Consider the following 19454-nt stretch of genomic DNA (forward strand, 5'->3'; position numbering starts at 1 on the left):
CTCCCCCAAGGCTGTAGGTGGGAGAAGAGGCACCACGTGGCCGGAATTTTAATTGTTTGATTTTGATTGGTCAATCTCTGCCTCTCCTAAGACATGAAACAAAATGACCATTATAATACATAACTATACAATATTTCAGACTTGAACGTTCAAGGAGGACACTTATTGATTACAATAAAAAAATTTAAGTAAACTTAAATTTATTTATTTATAGATTCATATACAAAATATTACGTTGTATTACATGTAAGTCATAGTATAACTTGGGTACAAAATATTAATGAGAAGTTCAACTTACACACACATTTGAGGGTGTTTTCCACACAATCGTAATTTGTGTTAAAACTAAGCCATCACACATTTTTCCCAAGCAAGATTCAGTTAAAGAACATACTTTTCTTACAGATTTCCACTCAAATTAATCCTCATTTGTCGCCTGCGCCAGACTCTTTATATATATATATATATATATATATATATATATATATATATATATATATATATATATATATATATATATATATATATATATATATATATATATATATATATATATATATATATACTACGGGTATAAAACAGAGAACATTAATATATATACATGTACTACGGGTACAAAAAACAGAGAACATTACAAGTATATTTTTCGTTAGCAATTTGAACAAGCTGAATTTCAATCAAGGGTAATTTAAAGATTCTGGCATCAGTTCACTAAGACTTTAATCATATTATAGACCAGAATATGCTTATTGAAATTACCAAAAAGAGAATTCGACGATTAGACCTCATGATCAGAAAAAGGCAATCAGGGAGTTGACGGAAGAAGATTATTGACGAAAACTTGATTTTGACTGTTAAGAAAGTAATTAAGAACAACCGACGCCACACAATATTTAAGAAATAATGACAGTTTTAGGGTTAAAAAAGTAGAACATATTTTACTAGTTATATAGCTTTTAAGCTGGACCAGAAATGGCGTATGAATGTACAAATGCTAAATGGATAAAGTAACCCAAACCGTACGGTATAAAAACACTAACTAAAGGGAAAATGTAAACTCATATTTTTATAATCCCCGTGACGTCGAAGATTTTACTGCACCGTGACTTAATGATATGTCCTTTTTAATCAACCAAATTAATCACCTCAATTAACAATATTTTGATATCAAAATTTGAGGGTGCATGTTGCAGAAACTCGCGATTATTCCCTATATCGAGAAGGACATTTAAATACCCACGACGCCTGAAGAGTTATGTCTAAATATAGAAAAAGCTACGTAGATGTCTGTGTTTACGGCGGGCATTTCCAGCTTGATATAGCAAATCACTTCACATTTTACCTTTATTTCATGCATAGTTTTTCATAACGTATATGTAGGAACCGATTGGCGACCTTTAGTGAACGTTAACCTTTTTACTTTTTTATTTTATTCATTTTTACATGCATGTGTCACTATCGCCGTTTTGTACGAGAAATGTTTGAACAATAAAAAGCACATGTAATGGCCAGTGCACCTTGCACAGCATTTTGAAACATATACGACAGACAACGTCCGTGAATATTTTTTAAATAAAGAAAACCATGTCCATAATCACACTGCTTATGCTACATCCAAGACATTCCATTTGTTCCAAATCATATCTTTACTAAATAACAGACCAAAAATGAAGCAAAATGAGTAAATTATGTAAAAAATAAATTATTTACAGCAATACTTTATTTTCCAAGACATCGCCTTTCAAGTAAATAATAGCATTATGTTGTTAGTTTTAGGTCACAGTATCAAGGAAGACAATTTAAATCTGCATGCGTTTAAAATATTACCCATTAACTTCTTGACATTCTATCTCTCACTCTCTCTTTCCCTCGCTCCCATAAAATATATATTTCATTGGACTTCCATATATGAAAAAAAGTGAAGAAAAAAAATGCAAAAAATGACCCATTCCAGGATTCGAACCCATTCTCAGGTTAAAAAAAATCGTTTGGAGTCCACCAGCATAACCACTAGACCATTTCAGACACTATATTCATCATTGCGTTATTTTATGTACACATTTTGCATTTCGTATGGATAGTAATTTTTGTTCAATTTTTGTGTTTTTAAAAAATATACCTCTTTGAAACAAAAAAATCGGAAGTGGCAGTTTTGAAGAAAATTCCCGCCTCTTTGTGCATATATCAAAATTATTCTGTTTCAAGGAGACAATTTTTTAGAACAACGGGGATTCCCTTTTAAAATACAGAAAATCTGATATATTTTGCTGTGTGACTAATTTACACTTCATTTGATGGCAAATTGGAAGTCAATATGCGGCTTCCAAATATTTTTTATTATGTGTGATTTTTTAGTTTGATTATGTCTGCAGCAATGTTACTTCGAGGAAATCAATGAAAATGAACGTGCATAAATACATACCTTTTTAAACTGAATTTATTTTTGTAAAGCTACTAGTTCGTCACATGAATTTAATATTAATTGAAATAACATTGCATACCCCGCTCTGTATTGAATTTGGTTTGGTCACGTTATTTGACAGTCATGTGATAAATGTATGTAATAGTGCTGTACATGTATGTAAGTCATGAACAAATTTCAATATCGCAAGGGCATACCATAGTTCACATTAAAAATTTAAGAAATAAATTGTTTCTACATATCTTGTACTTTATGGAAAGTGCTGCTGCTTTAAAGGTGCTTAGATACAGATTTGAACTCAATATTTTCTCAAATTTTCTGTATAATATCACGACTTATTTATTGCAATAGCATTTCACATGAAAATATAACTAAAAACTTATTTTATCTAGAAATTATTGGGACTACGAATTCCGGGACGCGTTTGATTAACACATCTTTGCACTTACACAAATTTCAACTTTATCCTTAATATTTAAGAAAAGAAGCGTTATGTATTAATGAAAAATATTACATCTATAATCCAGTAATATCAGAGTAGAAATGTTCGAAAGCAAAACTAACTCACCAGTATTGTCAGTCCGTGCTCTGTGATATGTACAGAGTTTAAGAAATGGAACACACCTGTGAAACGTAAACTGTTTTTGTAAACAGGGCACGAGCTCTGTTATTGTTAATGTTTACGATTCACCTGGTGTGTTCAATTGTTAAACTCTGCACACACCACTGAGCACGGGCTTACAATACTGTGAGTGGGTTTTGCTTTCAAACATTTCTACTCTGAATTTTCTGGGTTATAGTTTTAATATTTTCATTAATACACAACAAAATTGTCACTTTTCTTAAGTATCAAGAATAAAATTAAAATATGTGAAAGCACAAGGATGTGTCAATACAACGCGTCCAGAAATTCGAAGTTTTAATAACTTCGAGATGAAATAAGATTTTTATTATATTTTAGTATGAAATGCTATTGCAACATATAAGTCATGAAATTATACAGAAAATTTGAGAAAATATTAACTTAAAATCTGTGTCCAAGCACCTTTAAATAGAATTCGCATTTTATTAGTTTAAATTTCAAGTTAATTAGTTCTATAGCCGAAATATGTGTGACCTTTACCAAGTATTTTATGTACATGTGTATTTCTTAAGTTATGCTTTCGATTTCAGGAAAGCAGCAGCACTTTTCAAGTTAAGGAATGTTTCCGTTATGCATATTTAAAAAATGGTCAAGATCTATAAACTGTATGCCCTCGCAAAAACGCGATTTAATGAGGCAACTCGTCGTGAAACATGCAAACCCTGTACAAAAACACGGTAGAATTATTTCAATGCATTCTCTCGATAGTTTTTAAATGATGGCAGTAAACAAAGGTTTCAGATTTGCATTAATGGTATACCTAACATTGCAAATAATGTTCTTTTTAATAATAAAATGCACTTTTCACTGTGAAAAAATAACTTGATCCGCCTCTCACTGCACATTTTACCCGATGACGTCATGTCGACAAGTGCACTCTGATCAGTGACTTGTTTAAAAATATCTTGGCTGTGTGGGATTTAACTAGAGATAAAAATGAATGCAGTGGTAAGTTTTGGTGTAGTTCATTACTCATATGCAGTTTAAAATCGCAAATTACTTCATTATCTGTTATTGTGATGAATTGCTATTTCTGTGTGATGTCACAGTAAGTATTTCCCGTATAATTTAGGTCCCGCCCCCTTTTATGCAGCCTTAACAGAGCTGCCTCGTCAAATGTTTTTCTGTGCAACAAGTCCGCGTATTTTTGAACGTCCCTTGTACTTTTTAAAAAAAAATTATTTTATAACTTTTAAGTATATACAGCTTCTTTTTTCGCTTGTATAATTACTGCATAACCCCCCCCCCCAAAAAAAAAAATCATAACAAGCTAATATAGGTTGTATGAAAAAAAGAATCCTTTTCATTTTTTAGCAAATATAAAGGAAGCGTAAAAATCAGATGTGTTTTTACACCTTTTCATCCTTTCTACGAAGAGACATTTTAACAAAATTAAAGTTAGTTTGCATAGTTCTTTAACAATTAAACGAAAGAACATGGTAAGGAATTTCACTAATTAAAAAAACAAAACAAACAAAGCATCATGATTCATTGACCAAAGATATTACATTTTTAGATTAGTAATTCTCATTAACATATTTCCAATTTTTGTGTTTTTTAAAGAGGATATACCTAATGTTGAGAAAGCATCGTTAACTGGTGTTTACATTGGATCCTCGGTTGGAGGCTTCATCATTATCGTCACATTTATTACCGCCATATTTTGCCTCATCAAACGGAGAAAACCACCCATGTAAGTTTTTTTATGCATAAAACAAGATTAGATTTTGATTATTGTTGAAGAATTATTAAAGAATGTAATAGTGGATTCATTTTTTGAAAAAGAAACAATTTTTTACAATTATTAAGTTGTATTGAATGTAATTTATGAGTGTAATCCTTTTTTTAAATGAATCTATTTCTTCTCAGCTATGTTAAGGCTTCCTGGAGCTTTAAAATGCGTTCAAAACACACTATTGCATTGCGAAGTCGGTTTTGATTTGATTTGAAAGTGATGTACTTAAGTACAGTCAATATATATATTGTATCTGTATATATTTAAGCATTGAATTCCGAGTTTTGGATGCCGTCGGTCCTATAACAGCACCTGGCCGTGCCGACAAAAACGGGCAGGTGCTGCTGGAGGACCGACGACTTCCAAAAATAAGAATTCAATGCATATATTTACATTCTCTTCATAATTGTTAATTTCGTTATTCTTTTTCATTAATTTACCGCCTTTCAGAAAAGGTGTGCTCAGTAGACGTAAGAGCAGTTGTGACGTGGAAAGTTAAATAACGCAAATGAATATCGCAGCTATGTTAAGGCTTCCCGAAGCTTTAAAATAGCTCAAAACATAGTGTGTCATTGCGAGGTCGGTTTTAGTTTTAATTTATAAGTAATGAACTTGAGTACTCCCAATTTATATAGAGGGTTTCCTCGGCTCTATATTATCATATTTGTTATGATATCACATGACTTTGTTGATCACGTGACGATCATTTATAATTTTTTGAAGTGTTCCATATAAATCGCTTCGGCGCAGCTGATTAATACAATAATTATTAACATTTTGTTATATAAATAAACTCATCGTATCCTTGTGTATCCGAAATGTGCTTGGGAAAAGTCATAGTATTACTTAGGTACAAAATATTTCCTAAGAAATTCAACTTACCTACAAATTTGAGGGTATTTTCCACACAATATCGTAATCTGTATTACAACAAAGCCAACACACATTTTTCCCAAGCAAGATTCAGTTAGAGAACAACCTCTTCTTACAGATTTCCACAAAAATTCTCAGATTAATCCTCATTAATCACCTGCGCCAGACTCTTTTATACACACAAAATAAATTCTACCTCCATCCACGGATAAAAAACAGAGTGCATTCCAAAAGTATATTTTTAATAAGCATTTTGAAAATGCTGAATTTCAATCAAGGGTAGGTAAGCGGTGTATTTTCAAAATATTCGGACATATATAAAACTTAAAAAAAAACCTTTAACGACCCGTGAATTTTGCAATAGCTATCTAGCATTTTACATGCAGTTTGAAATAAAGTTTTAAGTTTAAAACACTCTCCCCGCCCTAACACCTCAAGTTTGCAGTGACTTGAGGTCATTTTCCATTATGAAGTCATATTTTGGTAGTTCAGAGATGTGAAGGCACAGAGTGCACTCTGATATTCTACGGGAAGCCTTAACCTACCTGCGATTGCGAGGGGAGAAAATGCCAAATTAAATTTAAATGTACAATTGTAGTATTTTTATGATAATTTAATAGGGTATAGTTGTTTTTATAGTCTTTCCAACGACCGGAACGTCATCACTTTTTGCAAGATGAAATATATGGAGATAACGAACAGTATTCAAGCTCAAAAATCCATTAAACAATACAAAATAGGAGCAAAGCAAACACGGACCTCCAAAACATCAGAGGTGGGATTAGGTGCCATGGAGGAAAATAAATACCTTGGCCTTCCACCTAGGTTCGATCGGTAGACTGATTTTTTCCCCAAACTTTCTGCATTGATGCGAACTCTCGAGGTCAACCAGTGTATTGGCACGGCGGCAAATTCAAAGTATACGGGGATTTAACATGGTAAACTCGTCCATTAGCGTCTAGATTACGGGGCGGGGAACCAGTTTATGAAGGGAGTAATCGTTCTTTCCAAAGTAATATTCCGAAAAATCTTTGAAAATCAAAGGAAGTAATTTAAAGTGTTTTTATTAATAATGTAAGTATTTCTTTGAATTAAAATATGTTTTAACGGTGTATAACGAGTTTTGTCATAAACGCCGAGAAAATAATCCGAATCTAATGCAGTACACGTTGTGGATAACGGATGTTGACATGGTCATGGTGATGTAAAAATTTGATTTTACACCTTCTTTGTTTAAGTGAGTTGTTTTATTTAATTTTTTTGCTGTTGTTGTTTCACTACCTAATATACACACAAGAAAGAAGTGTTTCCAAATGGTAAGAATATGCCAAAACGCGTAATATTGTATATTTGGCAATGTAACAGTCCCCATATACAGAATGTACACCTATGTGTATAAAAACGTAAAAAGGTACTTTTATAATTATAATGATTAAACAATTGGGAAAAAGGCATTAAACAAACACCAAGATTACATAAATAAATAACAGCTGGTAAGTTTTTAAAATTTCTTTTTACTATATGATAGTCTGTTACTCTTTCTTTCAATGTTTCATACATTTGGCAGTGAATCACAATCTATATGATCTAAAATGCATTTTTTTTACATTTATGTGAATATACAGTGTTTCAGCAAACATGTCCTGACTTTGCTGTTTAAATAAAAATGAAAGCAGTGCAGGAAAAAGCAAAAATAAAGAACACGTCATGTCTATTCAATTTTATCAATATAAAAGTTAAGATAAAAATGAATGATTTATTCTTAAGACAGACATTTTTAAAAAAAAAATTCTCATCAGAGGTAATATTCCATTTACTGTCTTGCACATTCAGTGTTCCAAATTGCTGTTGTGTTTCTCAGGCAGCAGCTTCATTTTGTCTCTAAGGTCCCATACTGCTCAAATGTGGACTTAATTTGAAAAATCTGTTTCCTAGAAGGTTCTCCTCTGAGTACTTCTTTTTCAAAACCCTATTAACTGATATTTGCAATTTTTTGGTCGCATAGTTTAGTGCAACAATATTCATATAGAGATCTCTTTTAAAATACCTGTATGAAAGAAAACCAGTCTACCTTAAGTTTTTCTATTGTAATAAACACTTTTTTAAAAAATGGTAATTGTATCTATAGCATAATATATTTTCTTCCGGGAAACATACTATGAAAGATAGTTATCTGTTATGTAAATATTTTTTATTGAACAAAAATTGAAACATCTAAATTCAGAACACTTTTGATGAAATAGATGCCCCGTATACATGTATATACAGGATTGGCACATTCTCTTGATTTAGCTAGATATGGAGCTTGATGTAGCTATAAGGAAAGTAGCTGATCAAATATCCATCATGGCTAACGCAAAAGACTTACATAATAACCACTAAGACTACAGTACTGTATTATAATGTCTAATATCTTCAAATTATCCTGTCCCTTAAAGTCTTTTAATTAAAAATTGAACAATCAGAATGAAAGTTTTAAGCTAAGCACACTTCATGTCAACAATCTACATTTTTTTCCGAATATCTCAAGTGTATTTTTTTGTCCCTCAGCATCATAAGTGTTATGTAGTTTTTGTGTGTAGGACTGAGTATATAATCTCTGGTTTTGGCATTGTTTTATATTTGTGAAAACACTAAAAAAATATTCAAGGGCCTGAATTTACCTAATGCCGATATTACAGGAACTTTTTGAAGGGCAAGGTCAAAATCCACGTGTGACGTAATTTGATGTAGACAACAGTTGTTGTTTTGCACCGAGATTCAAAGTATAATATTGTTTGTGGATTTATGTGTTTAAAGTGTTGAAAGTGTAACAAAGACAGGATATACTCTGCAGTTACGGACATGAAGTGATACGTACGATGCTTATTTTGACCGTGTTTACAACAAACTATAATAGGAAGTTAGATTGATTTATATGGAAGGCTAAGGAGTAAGGTAAAGCTGTTCAAGCAGTAATTAATTTTGATAATTTTATGACTACGCTTATAAGAAGTTCTTTACATTTTGGCAATAAAAACAGTCATGTCACTTGAGCTAAATTTGCAGTTGCCTCGATTGTTTTTATAACAAGATGATTACAATTGACACAAGACTTCTTAGGATACGAATTGAGTCTTACATGGTCATACCTCTTTTTTATGCAGTGTATAGGTTAGCTCTTTTTAAAAATCTTTGATCCCTTCTGTCTAGATCTGGATATGAAAGTTTTGTGGAAGACGTAAGTTCTTATATAAAAATATATTTAATACTTGGCAAGTCTCGGGCGTTACAACTTTTCTGACATCGATAAGAACATAGCATTCCCGAACGTGTGTGACGTCGTCACCTCACTGACGGCAATGTACGGAAAATCACGAATAATAATGGATCCCCTTCCGAAGTGATGGCCATTTTTGCAATGTTAAATCCCCGTAGACTTTGAATTTTCCGCTGTGTCAATACAATGGTTGACCTCGAGGGTTCGTATAGATGCAGAAAGTTTGCATTTTCATACTCAGGTGACCTATTGCTATCCATTTTTGTCCGTCGGTGTGCGTCGTGCGATGTGCGTTAACATTTGAACATTTTTAGCTTCTTCTCTGAAACCGCTCAACCAATTTCAACCAAATTTGGCATATAGCATCTATGGGTGAAGGAAAACAAAAATTGTGAATTTCATGGTCCCTGCGCCCCTGGGGCCTGAGGGGTGGGGCTAAAACCACCAAAATTACTGCAATCTTTAAAAATCTTCTTCTCTACTCCTGGACATCAAGCAGTCAAACTGTTGGCATCATTGTAATAAGCATTGAGTCCTCTACCTAAATTGTGAAATTCATGGCCCCAGGGACAGGGGTTCTGGTGCTAGGGCGGGGCTATATAGATCATGTAGTGAAAGTGCATTATTTCTTTGAAAATCTTCTTCTGTGCTCCTGGGTAAGAAATGAACTAACTAAGTATATAGTTATGATGAGTAAGAGTGCCTCTTCCAAAATTGTGAAATTCATGGCCCCAGGGTCTGGGATTCTGGTGTTAGGGTGGGGCTCTATTGATTATATAGTGAAAATGCATTAATTCATAGAAAAACTTCTTCTCTGCTCCTGGGTATTAAATTCAGTAACTAAGTACATAGTTAGAATGAACAAGAGTTCCTCTTCCAAAATTGTGAATTTCATGGCCCCAGGGGCAGGGGTTCTGGTGTTAGGGCGGGGCTCTATTGATTATATAGTGAAAATGCATTAATTCATAGAAAAACTTCTTCTCTGCTCCTGGGTATTAAATTCAGTAACTAAGTACATAGTTAGGATGAACAAGAGTGCCTCTTCCAAAATTGTGAATTTCATGGCCCCTGGGTCGCGTGTTCTGGTGTTAGGGCGGGGCTCTATTGATTATATAGTGAAAATGCATTAATTCTTCGAAAATCTTCTTCCTCTACTCCTGGGTATTATTGAAACACATTAAATACATAGTTATGATAATCAAGGATGCCTCTTCCAAAATTGTGAAATTCGTGGCCCCTGGATCAGGGGTTCCGGTGTTAGGGCGGGGCTCTATCGATTATGAAGTGAAAATGTTTTAATTCTTTAAAAATCTTTTTCTCTGCACCTGGGTATTCTTTAAACAAACTAAGTACATTGTTATGATAAGCAAGGATGCCTCTTCCAAAATTGTGAAAATCATGGCCCCGGGGACAGGAGTTCTGGTGCTAGGGCGGGGCTATATAGATCCTATAGTGAAGGTGAATTATTTCTTTGAAAATCTTCTTCTCTGCCCCTGGGTATTGTTTAAACAGACTAAGTACATATACATTGTTATGATACGCAAGGATGCCTCTTCCAAAATTGTGAATTTCATGACCCCAGGTTTAAGGTTCTAGTGAGGGGGGGGGGGGGCTTCAATTGATTATAAAGTGAAAAAGCAAAATTTCTTTGAAAATATTCTTTTCTGCTTCTGGTTAAAAAACAAGTGTATAGTTATGATGAGCAAGAGTTCTTCTTTCAGAGTAGTGAATTTCATGACCCCTGGTTCAGATGTGCTGGTGTGAGGGTGGGGCTCTTGATAATATAGTGAAAATGCATTAATTCTATTAAATAATCCTGTTTGCTCCTTAGTGTTAAGCAGATAAACAAAGTGATTAGTTAGGATGAGCAAACGTATGGTCCCAGGGTCAGAAGCTCTGTTGTTTTTTTTTCTTTTTTTTGGGGGGGGGGGGGGGGGCTCTATTGATAATATAGTGAATCTGTAGTAAAAATGCATTATTTCTTTAAAAATCTTCTCCGCACCTGGGCATATCTGAGGCAAATAGAGTAAACATTTTTTATAAGGAAGGGAATTTTTACCAGATTTTTGAACATCTGGACCATTTGGTCAAGTGTTCTGGTTTTGGCCAGGGCTCTATTAGTTTGTATTCTACTGTTAGGAGTTATTCCCCTTTGCCATTTACTTTTGATAATTTATCACTGTAAATAATGTACTTGAAAGGTAAATAGAATAAGAGAATTATGCAAAAACGTTTATTGTATAATACAAAAAGTACTTTCATTGTTTTAATGATCAGATCGACTTGTAAGTAGTAGATAAATAAAAATGAGACAAAAATAACTTGTCTTATTAAATGTTCATCAAAGACCAAGAGAGGCCAATGTACGATATTTCAACAAGGGATTAAGATAGTATAGAAGCATTGATAATTTGTCAATATACTGTATGGTGGTAGTGATAAATGGGGAACAGATTAGAACCTAATTTATGAACTGTTAATGAATATTAAGACCAATTATTTTGGTGATCATGATCACCCTATTTTTTTTTTCTTTTGGGTAACGAAGTTTCACCTTTCAGTTCATTTTGTACTCTATGCATCCTTTAAATTATTGTATCATACTCAGGTGACCGTTAAGGCCCTTGGGCCTCTTGTATATTTTGAGATATCTTGCAAAAAGTGGTGACGTTCCGGTCAAGAGACAGACTATAATTAAGGACGTACAACACACCACCACCAAAAATTTCCTGTCGTTTAATTTTCGCTATTTTTGTATATATTATACATGACTATATATATAATGTGTATGCACATTTTGGACAAAATAGTTCGAGTCGTATTTGGACAGGAAGTTCAAAAAGTTACCTCCGTTTGGTTGTTCACGCGGAGAAGAAATTTTCAATCGGCTAGCTATAAAATCCTTGATTATCAAAAAAGTTCAGCTAGTCTGGCTGTCAAATTTCATCGACTCATTCATATAACCATTAACCACACAAATAAAGTATTTTTGTAGAGGTACACATCGGCAAAATATTTTTTGAAGAACTGAAACTGAAAAACTATGGTTCATTTAAGCTTAAAAAATGCGTATTTTTAATTTAAATATTTTTTTATGAAAAAAACTTATCGTTTAATTTGGAAAAAAATACTTTTTTCATGTAACTGGTTACAAAAGTAATCTTGATAGTTTTTTGTAATTTTTTCAAACGAGCCGTTTTGAATTTATAGCGAATAATCACCACCAACCACACCCCCCCCCCTTTCTCCTTAAGTCACGTTTCTCAAGCGTCTTTCAGAAGTGGGATGAAAACATTGTTAGATCTACAAATACACATGAAAAATTCCAAGCTAGAAAATATTTTTTGCTTTAAAAGATTATTTACATTATATATCAGAGTTCTTAAAACTTTTCAGTTCATTGAAATGCAGATGTATAGGCAATATTTGACGAAGTCCCCCCCCCCCATCCCCCCTTTTTTTGGACGCAGTCATTAGAACTTGATGAAACATAGGTTACCCTCGAGATATATATTTAATCCTTTAAATCCCTGAAATACCATTTCATTCATTCATTCATGCAGATTAAAATTCTGATAACTAGAATAAGAGTTAAACTATCAACTACTAGAATAAAAGTAAAACTTATTCTCTAAGGATTTTAATTCCACATGTCCAATATGTAGCCCATACACATGACTGAAATGCATTTAATTTTATACCTGCGTGTGAATTCAACTTACATTGAATTTTAATCTCATTTTTCATTAAAAGTGAACGCACAATGTTGAAAATTCAACTCCTCTATGATGTAAACAGACTGGTAAATGGAATATATTGTTTTTATTTATTTCACACAAGAGAGGGGTTTAAAAGTAACCCCCCCCCCCGCCCCCAACACACACACACACTTGTATGCGTCCTTCTTTAGCTTTTATAGATAAAATGAAATATCGTATTCGTCTACGTTAACTTCAATTTATCAAACTGTAAATTCTCCATCTTTGTTTAAATTATTCATGTGTCAAAATATTCATGTACAGTGATAAATGTATCAAACGTTTTGATTCGAGGAAATGCGCACTGAAATTGTTTACAGTGGTAGATCGTAGATCTAGATGGTCGGATATGGCCAGTTTGCCGCATATAAGATATTCATGAATTCGGACCATTTCAGTAAACAATTCTATTACATTTACGGTACTTACTCAGTATATATTATAGTTTTAGTTCCTGAGTTCATCAGAATTCATTGTAAATGTGTCTTCATAACTGTTCGGCAAACAGGAGGAAATAACTCAAGAAGGGAAGGGGAAAATCTCCCACAGCTTTAGAGTTGTTCCTCTTTGACCAGTGAACTTTTGGAAACGGGTTGTAAAACATTTTTTTTCTTAAAAGGAGAACAAACAGTATTTATATGGCTAATTCTTAATTTTAAGATAGGCCCGTGATCTGGTAATGCGAATGTTACATAGCCAACTGTATCAAAAGAAAGCAATGTATCATAAAAAGATAAAGAATATTGTTCTGCTAATATTGATCACGAATACAAGTTTCATATAAAATTAAAGAAATTTCAAGACATAATCTTTCTTTTCTTCTCTTTTTATGGAGGTAGGGGCGGGTTTTGAATCAAAAGCGCAAATAAACAAGGATACGATTTGGTATTTCTAAAGAAACCACATCAAGTCCCTAATCCCATTTTCTCTTAAGGAGGGATTCTTCTCATAAGAACACTTATTTCTTATATTTAAAAATCAATGAAATTTTCACAGAATCAAGAAGACAGCATCACTACCGTTTCCCTGGACATTAAGAATAAAAAAAATTACTGTTGCCAATCATGCGATGCCTACTTCTATTTCAATAAATTAAATGTTTTTCTTTTTGCATAAAGAGATATTACCATATTGGGGCTATAAGATGATATTACCAAATTGACATAAATAATTTAATTAAAATGGATATTGGCTAATCCGAATTTTCTCTACTTTTCTGAAAATTTTAAGATATTTAGTTATTTTTATATGCTTCCTATATTTAAATTTTTATAATTTTCACATATGGTAAAGTTGTCACATAAAGATACAAAATGATATAAAAACAAAAAGTTTTGACCGTTTCCTAAGAGAGAAAAAGCAATTTTTACGAATTTTTGGCTCAAATCTGAACTTAGATCGGAAGCTTTTAAAAGCTAACATAATTGTAGTTTTTTGGAAAATCATATTCATTTGATATATTTTAAAACTTTAGTGTTCCCTATCATTAATTTAACTTACATTTATAAATTTTCTCAAAGTCTTTGATTGTGTAAAAATTATAACTAAATTCATTGTTCTATAATTATTTTGAGAGGCAGAAAAGAAGGTATTTTCATACGCCGCCATTCCGCCAAAAATATAGTCCCTGCTAGATTTCAAACTCAGTTAACCATTTCTATTTAAAGTTGTACAATTGTGATGAGGAAAGAAAAATATGATCTTTTAAATCTCTTACATCTAAATATATAAAACGTATAAACAAATATACTTTGAATATTTCATCTAGTCAGAAACCAGACAAGAATCCCTCCTTAATTACGTCGGGATCGATTCGGTCGTCATTTTGATGCTTTATTATAAACGTCAAATTTGACGTCAAGTTAAACGTTTAATTGAAATTGCAAGAGTTATCTCCCCCAGTGTGTTGTACGTCTTTAAATTGAGCCAAAACAATATACAATTTGGTATTTTAGAGTATAGAAAATGCATATAGCTCCTGATGTTTATTCTACTGCACAGTAAATGTATTGAATGTTGCAGATTTCCAATGGATTTTATTAATAAAGAAAATTACACTGAATGTAAATATATATCTTTGTTATGCTCTTATAAATATCTTTCTATATATTTATTACAAATAAAAAGTTTAACAAAGTAAATGTTTTTTCATTGTTGACCGGACTGTCAGTCCAACGTAAGAATTGACAGACCGCAACGTCACTGCTACGTCACAAGTAATCAGTCGTCGTTCAATATTGGCGACACGGAAATAGCCGAAGTTTCAAGAGTTACTGCTCATGCTATTTGAAAAATGGCGTCAAGAGAAAAGTAATGTTTTGCGATAAATAATATCTGTGTAATAATAATTTAATGATTATTTTTTTCATTCTTCGTTATTGTCATTTTTATTTAAAAAGCCAAAATATTACTTTTAAAGAAATTGTTTAACTATATGAGTAAATCTGTTTAAAGGTTTTAATTTTGTGTTCTATCTTAAGTAAAGGGTATAACAAAACAGTTATAGACTGGGATTCGGGCAACATATGATTTGTTGGACCTGAAAGTGAAAATGTTGCCCTTGGTCTGCGGCCTCGTGCAACATTTTCACCTTCAGGTCCAACAAATCATATGTTGCCCTCATACCAAGTCAATAACGGTATAATATATCGTAATCTGTGTTAAATTTGTTAATTTGTTTTAAAGCCATCACACATTTTCCCAAGGACGATTCAGCAAAAGAACAAGCCCCTCTTACATATTTCCACAAAATATTTAAAATTAATCCTCATTATCGCCTGCGCCAAACATACCATGGGTATAAAACGGAGTTCATTTCAAAAGTATATTTATCGTAAGCATTTTGAAAAGGCTTAATTTCAATCAAGGGTAATTAAACGACGTATTTTAAATACGTCGTAATTTAAAATTAAAATTAGTGTAAAATTAAAAATACAATGAAGACTCGCGAATTTTCTAATAGCGTTAATTCTTACATATTATTCATTCAGTTTGAAATGAGGGGAAAAATTTAGGACACTCTCCCATTCATAACAGTTCAAGTTTGCAGCGACATTTTCCATTATGACGTCATATATTGGTAGTTCACAGAAGTTAAGGCACAACGTGCACTCCTATGGGAAGCCTTAACCTAGACTTGCGTTTCAAGATTCATTTCAAAATTTGAAACTTGCCTTACTTATTGTTATTTTTCATAATTCATCATTGCAGTATGTCTTTTATTTTTAAGAATTTTTAAATTTATTTAAACAAAATTGTTTTATAGAAATAATTACCATCTTCGACCTGTAGGCCTAGAGGGCAATAACTCTTACCTGACATTTCCAAATGATGGATTTTCGACTGATGAGTTGGAGGATAAACCAAAATCGCACATGAGCATTTACAGTACCATAGAAGACATGAGCAATATTTGAAAGGAAATATACCTACAACCTAGCTATGCAATAGTTTTATTTGGTGAAACGCTAAGAATCTCTCTGTTGTTATATTTTCTGTTACACAACTTTAGGTGCAATGTACATTGGGAAACTAAGTAAATAATACAGAAGTTTTGTATTATTTTCATTCCTTTACTTGATTAGTAATTTTTGTTGTCATTATTATGTAATACACGTACACGTTTTTGGTTAAAGTGCGAGGTTTTAGGTTGAAGTTTAATTAGTTCAATTATTTAGAAGGTCAACATGATTTGTATACCTTTTGTTATACAGACCAAGCACAGTAACCATAAACACATTCAATCATTCGAAAATATAAGGGAAAAATAGCCGCTTGAGGATAAAGAATTAGATTTATCCTGCCTCTGATAAAAATCTTGAAATTCTATTGGTCAAGAAGAATACTGTATTAATCACATTATTCTACCGACATTATATTCTTAATATGCCCATCCACGTGACCTACTCACCACATATCAAAGCAATATACATGTATCTGTTGTTATCATTTTAACCCGCAAGGAGCCTAGTAAATTACGTTACATAAGCATCGAACGCCTTCACAATGTAAACCATTGTTACGGAACGGTTTGCGTAACTCAGAGAAAATGAACTTTATTCAAAAATCTTCGGCAGGATTACGCCTCTCCGAATATGCATTTTTTCAAGGATCCCATATATAATTCCGTATTACCCCTCTATGTGTCTACATAACTTATAATGTCGGTCAGGAATTTTGTCATTTTACTTAAAAATACTGGTCTAGTGTGGTCCAAATGTAGCCTTGTCACATATGGGTGCCGGAGAGGTTAACAAGTTGTGAAATTTTCAGGAAAACCGGTTCTGGGGCCCGTTTTACAAAAGAACTTACGATTAAAACCAAAAACTTCAGTTGATTGCAAAATTTTGCAAAATTAACTATTCTGTTTAATATTGCTAGGGTAAAAGTATCTTTCGACATACCTTTCAAAAATATTTAAACCATTTTCTATTTAATGTAAATAAAAAAATTAGCAGCAGATTAAAATTTTGGTCTTAGTCGTACGTTCTGTTGTAAAACGGGAACCTGGTGTATAAAACGGCCATGTACTCCCTGAGAAATTCAGTTGCGGGTTTTTCTTAATAAATTGCTAAACTTTATATACAGGTTGTCTTCCTTAATGGTACGTACGTTTATTATATAAACATATGTCTATGTATATTCGTTATCTTATAATTAATGTAATGCTAATAATTGTTTATTTAATACTGCTTGAACAAATGAATATGAAACAAAATTCTGTAAGAAAGAAAACAAAGTTTAAATGTTCATAATTTCTACTAATTCCTTTTTTTAATTTTCAGAATGTTTTGTTAAATATCCATTTTGATTTTTATTTGAGTTGCGGTTTCTTCTTAATAAAATTGCTAACCTTTATATAGTCTTAAAACGTGTCTTCCTTAAAGCCAGGAAGTCTTCTCACGGCACAGAGGCTGTATTCAAGTTAACATTACCGGTAGTTCTTGTCCTGACTGTGCAATTCAACAAAAACTTACTACAACATAAATCTCATCATTAGCATAATCAAAGTATTCCTCCACTGAATGATATTGCTTTTTTAACTAAATTTTTATATTAATTTGCATTTAAAGGATTAATTTGTTTATTGTTCATACCTTTAAGGACCCTCTCCAGACCAAGTACAGATATTTTTACAGCAATTGAAATTATTTTTATATTAAATTTCAATATTTGAGCTGATTCAAATTATATTTAGCCTTGGTTGCCTGTGTGTGTGTGTGTGTTTTTTTTTTTCTTTTGGTCAAATAATATTCAAATTAGATAGTAACTCATAAAAAAATATCTCCTTTCAAGAACATAATGGAAAACTGTTTGATGAAATGGAAATCATTTTCTGTTGTATATTTCATTATTTATTGTGAATATCAATAGCAAACTTCTTTAAAGTGGGATAACAATTGTTCATCAATTACATAATATAGAAAATATCAATTTGCATCATTTTATACATCAATTTATTGGTTTATTTGCTGAAAAATATACTTTATCTACTTCAAATAATTTGCATGATTTCATAGGGAAGACTTGTAAATAAGAAAGAAAAAATATTCAAACATGGTAAAAAAAAGATTCTCAAGGGACAGAACTCATTTCGAAATATAGTGAATTTACACTTATCTGCCCTTGATTGAACATTAGATATACATCAGAGGTGGAGCTAACATTGTTAGAATTCATGTGTCTAAAATTAAACTCGATAAATATCAATGACATGTTTGAAAAAAGAACGTAATTACTCTCTCCAATCTCCCTCTCCATTCTGTATGGCACAAATACACTTCTGACAAAGGTTTCAAAACGAAATTAACAATCTGAGCACGTCAATGTAATTACAACATACAATCAATCAATCAATCAATGCCAGATGACTTAACGTGTTCGAACACAATGTACTAGTTAGCAAAAACATGCTATCTTATATGTCACATGACGGAATTTAGTATTCACTAAGTTACCGGAGGTAAGAAATCACGTGCTGAATTATAATATTCAACATGTCACAATCCATGGCTACAACACAGAGAGCAATGTGCGAAGAAGCAGTTTTTTTCTCTCTTTTTAACCATGTGCGCATGTTTGTCTATTAATATCCTTTTGAGAAATTATTATTTATGCAAATTTACAACTACTGTTAAACGTAGAACAATCGACAAATATGCGCGGACTATTTATAAAGTCAGAAAAAAAGTGGGCGTCCTCATTATCGAACGGAGATTCAAGAAATGATGACCCTGCCTATGAAAACAGATTCGAACTTCGTAAATACACACTTTTATTAAACGTTATGATATAAAGTTGTGGATTGGATGTTGACCATTCTTGCAATGAAAAGAAAAATGCTTGTTTTGAAAGTTTATTTTCGCATGTCCTTAAGTGGAGTCATCCTTCACAGTCATCAAGTGCACAATGAGTTTAACCAGTAAATTGTAAATTCATGCAGATTCTTTCATTATACTTTCCCGCGAAAAAAACACCAGTGTGTTTATTTAAAAGGTCTCTAAACATATCTAATGCTTCCACAAAGCCAACAACATTTGTAGTTACATTTGTATATAAAAGATTTTTCACGAGTAATTACAAATCAAAATTGTGTCCATTGTTACCTAAAATTACCTTTTTTTACTTGATGACAACCAAGTAAGTCCTACAATGCACATTGAAGATCAGTTGTCCGTAGTACTTCTCTTCATCAAAGTATTGTCCATGAACCATCTAGTTTTTGTTGAAATACAGCCAAAATGTTTTATGAATTTCTGAAAAGT

Source organism: Saccostrea echinata, unplaced genomic scaffold (assembly GCF_033153115.1).
Source record: "Saccostrea echinata isolate AGI-Se365-2 ecotype Australia unplaced genomic scaffold, CSIRO_AGI_Sech_v1 ptg000025l, whole genome shotgun sequence".
In the NCBI taxonomy this organism is placed as follows: domain Eukaryota; kingdom Metazoa; phylum Mollusca; class Bivalvia; order Ostreida; family Ostreidae; genus Saccostrea; species Saccostrea echinata.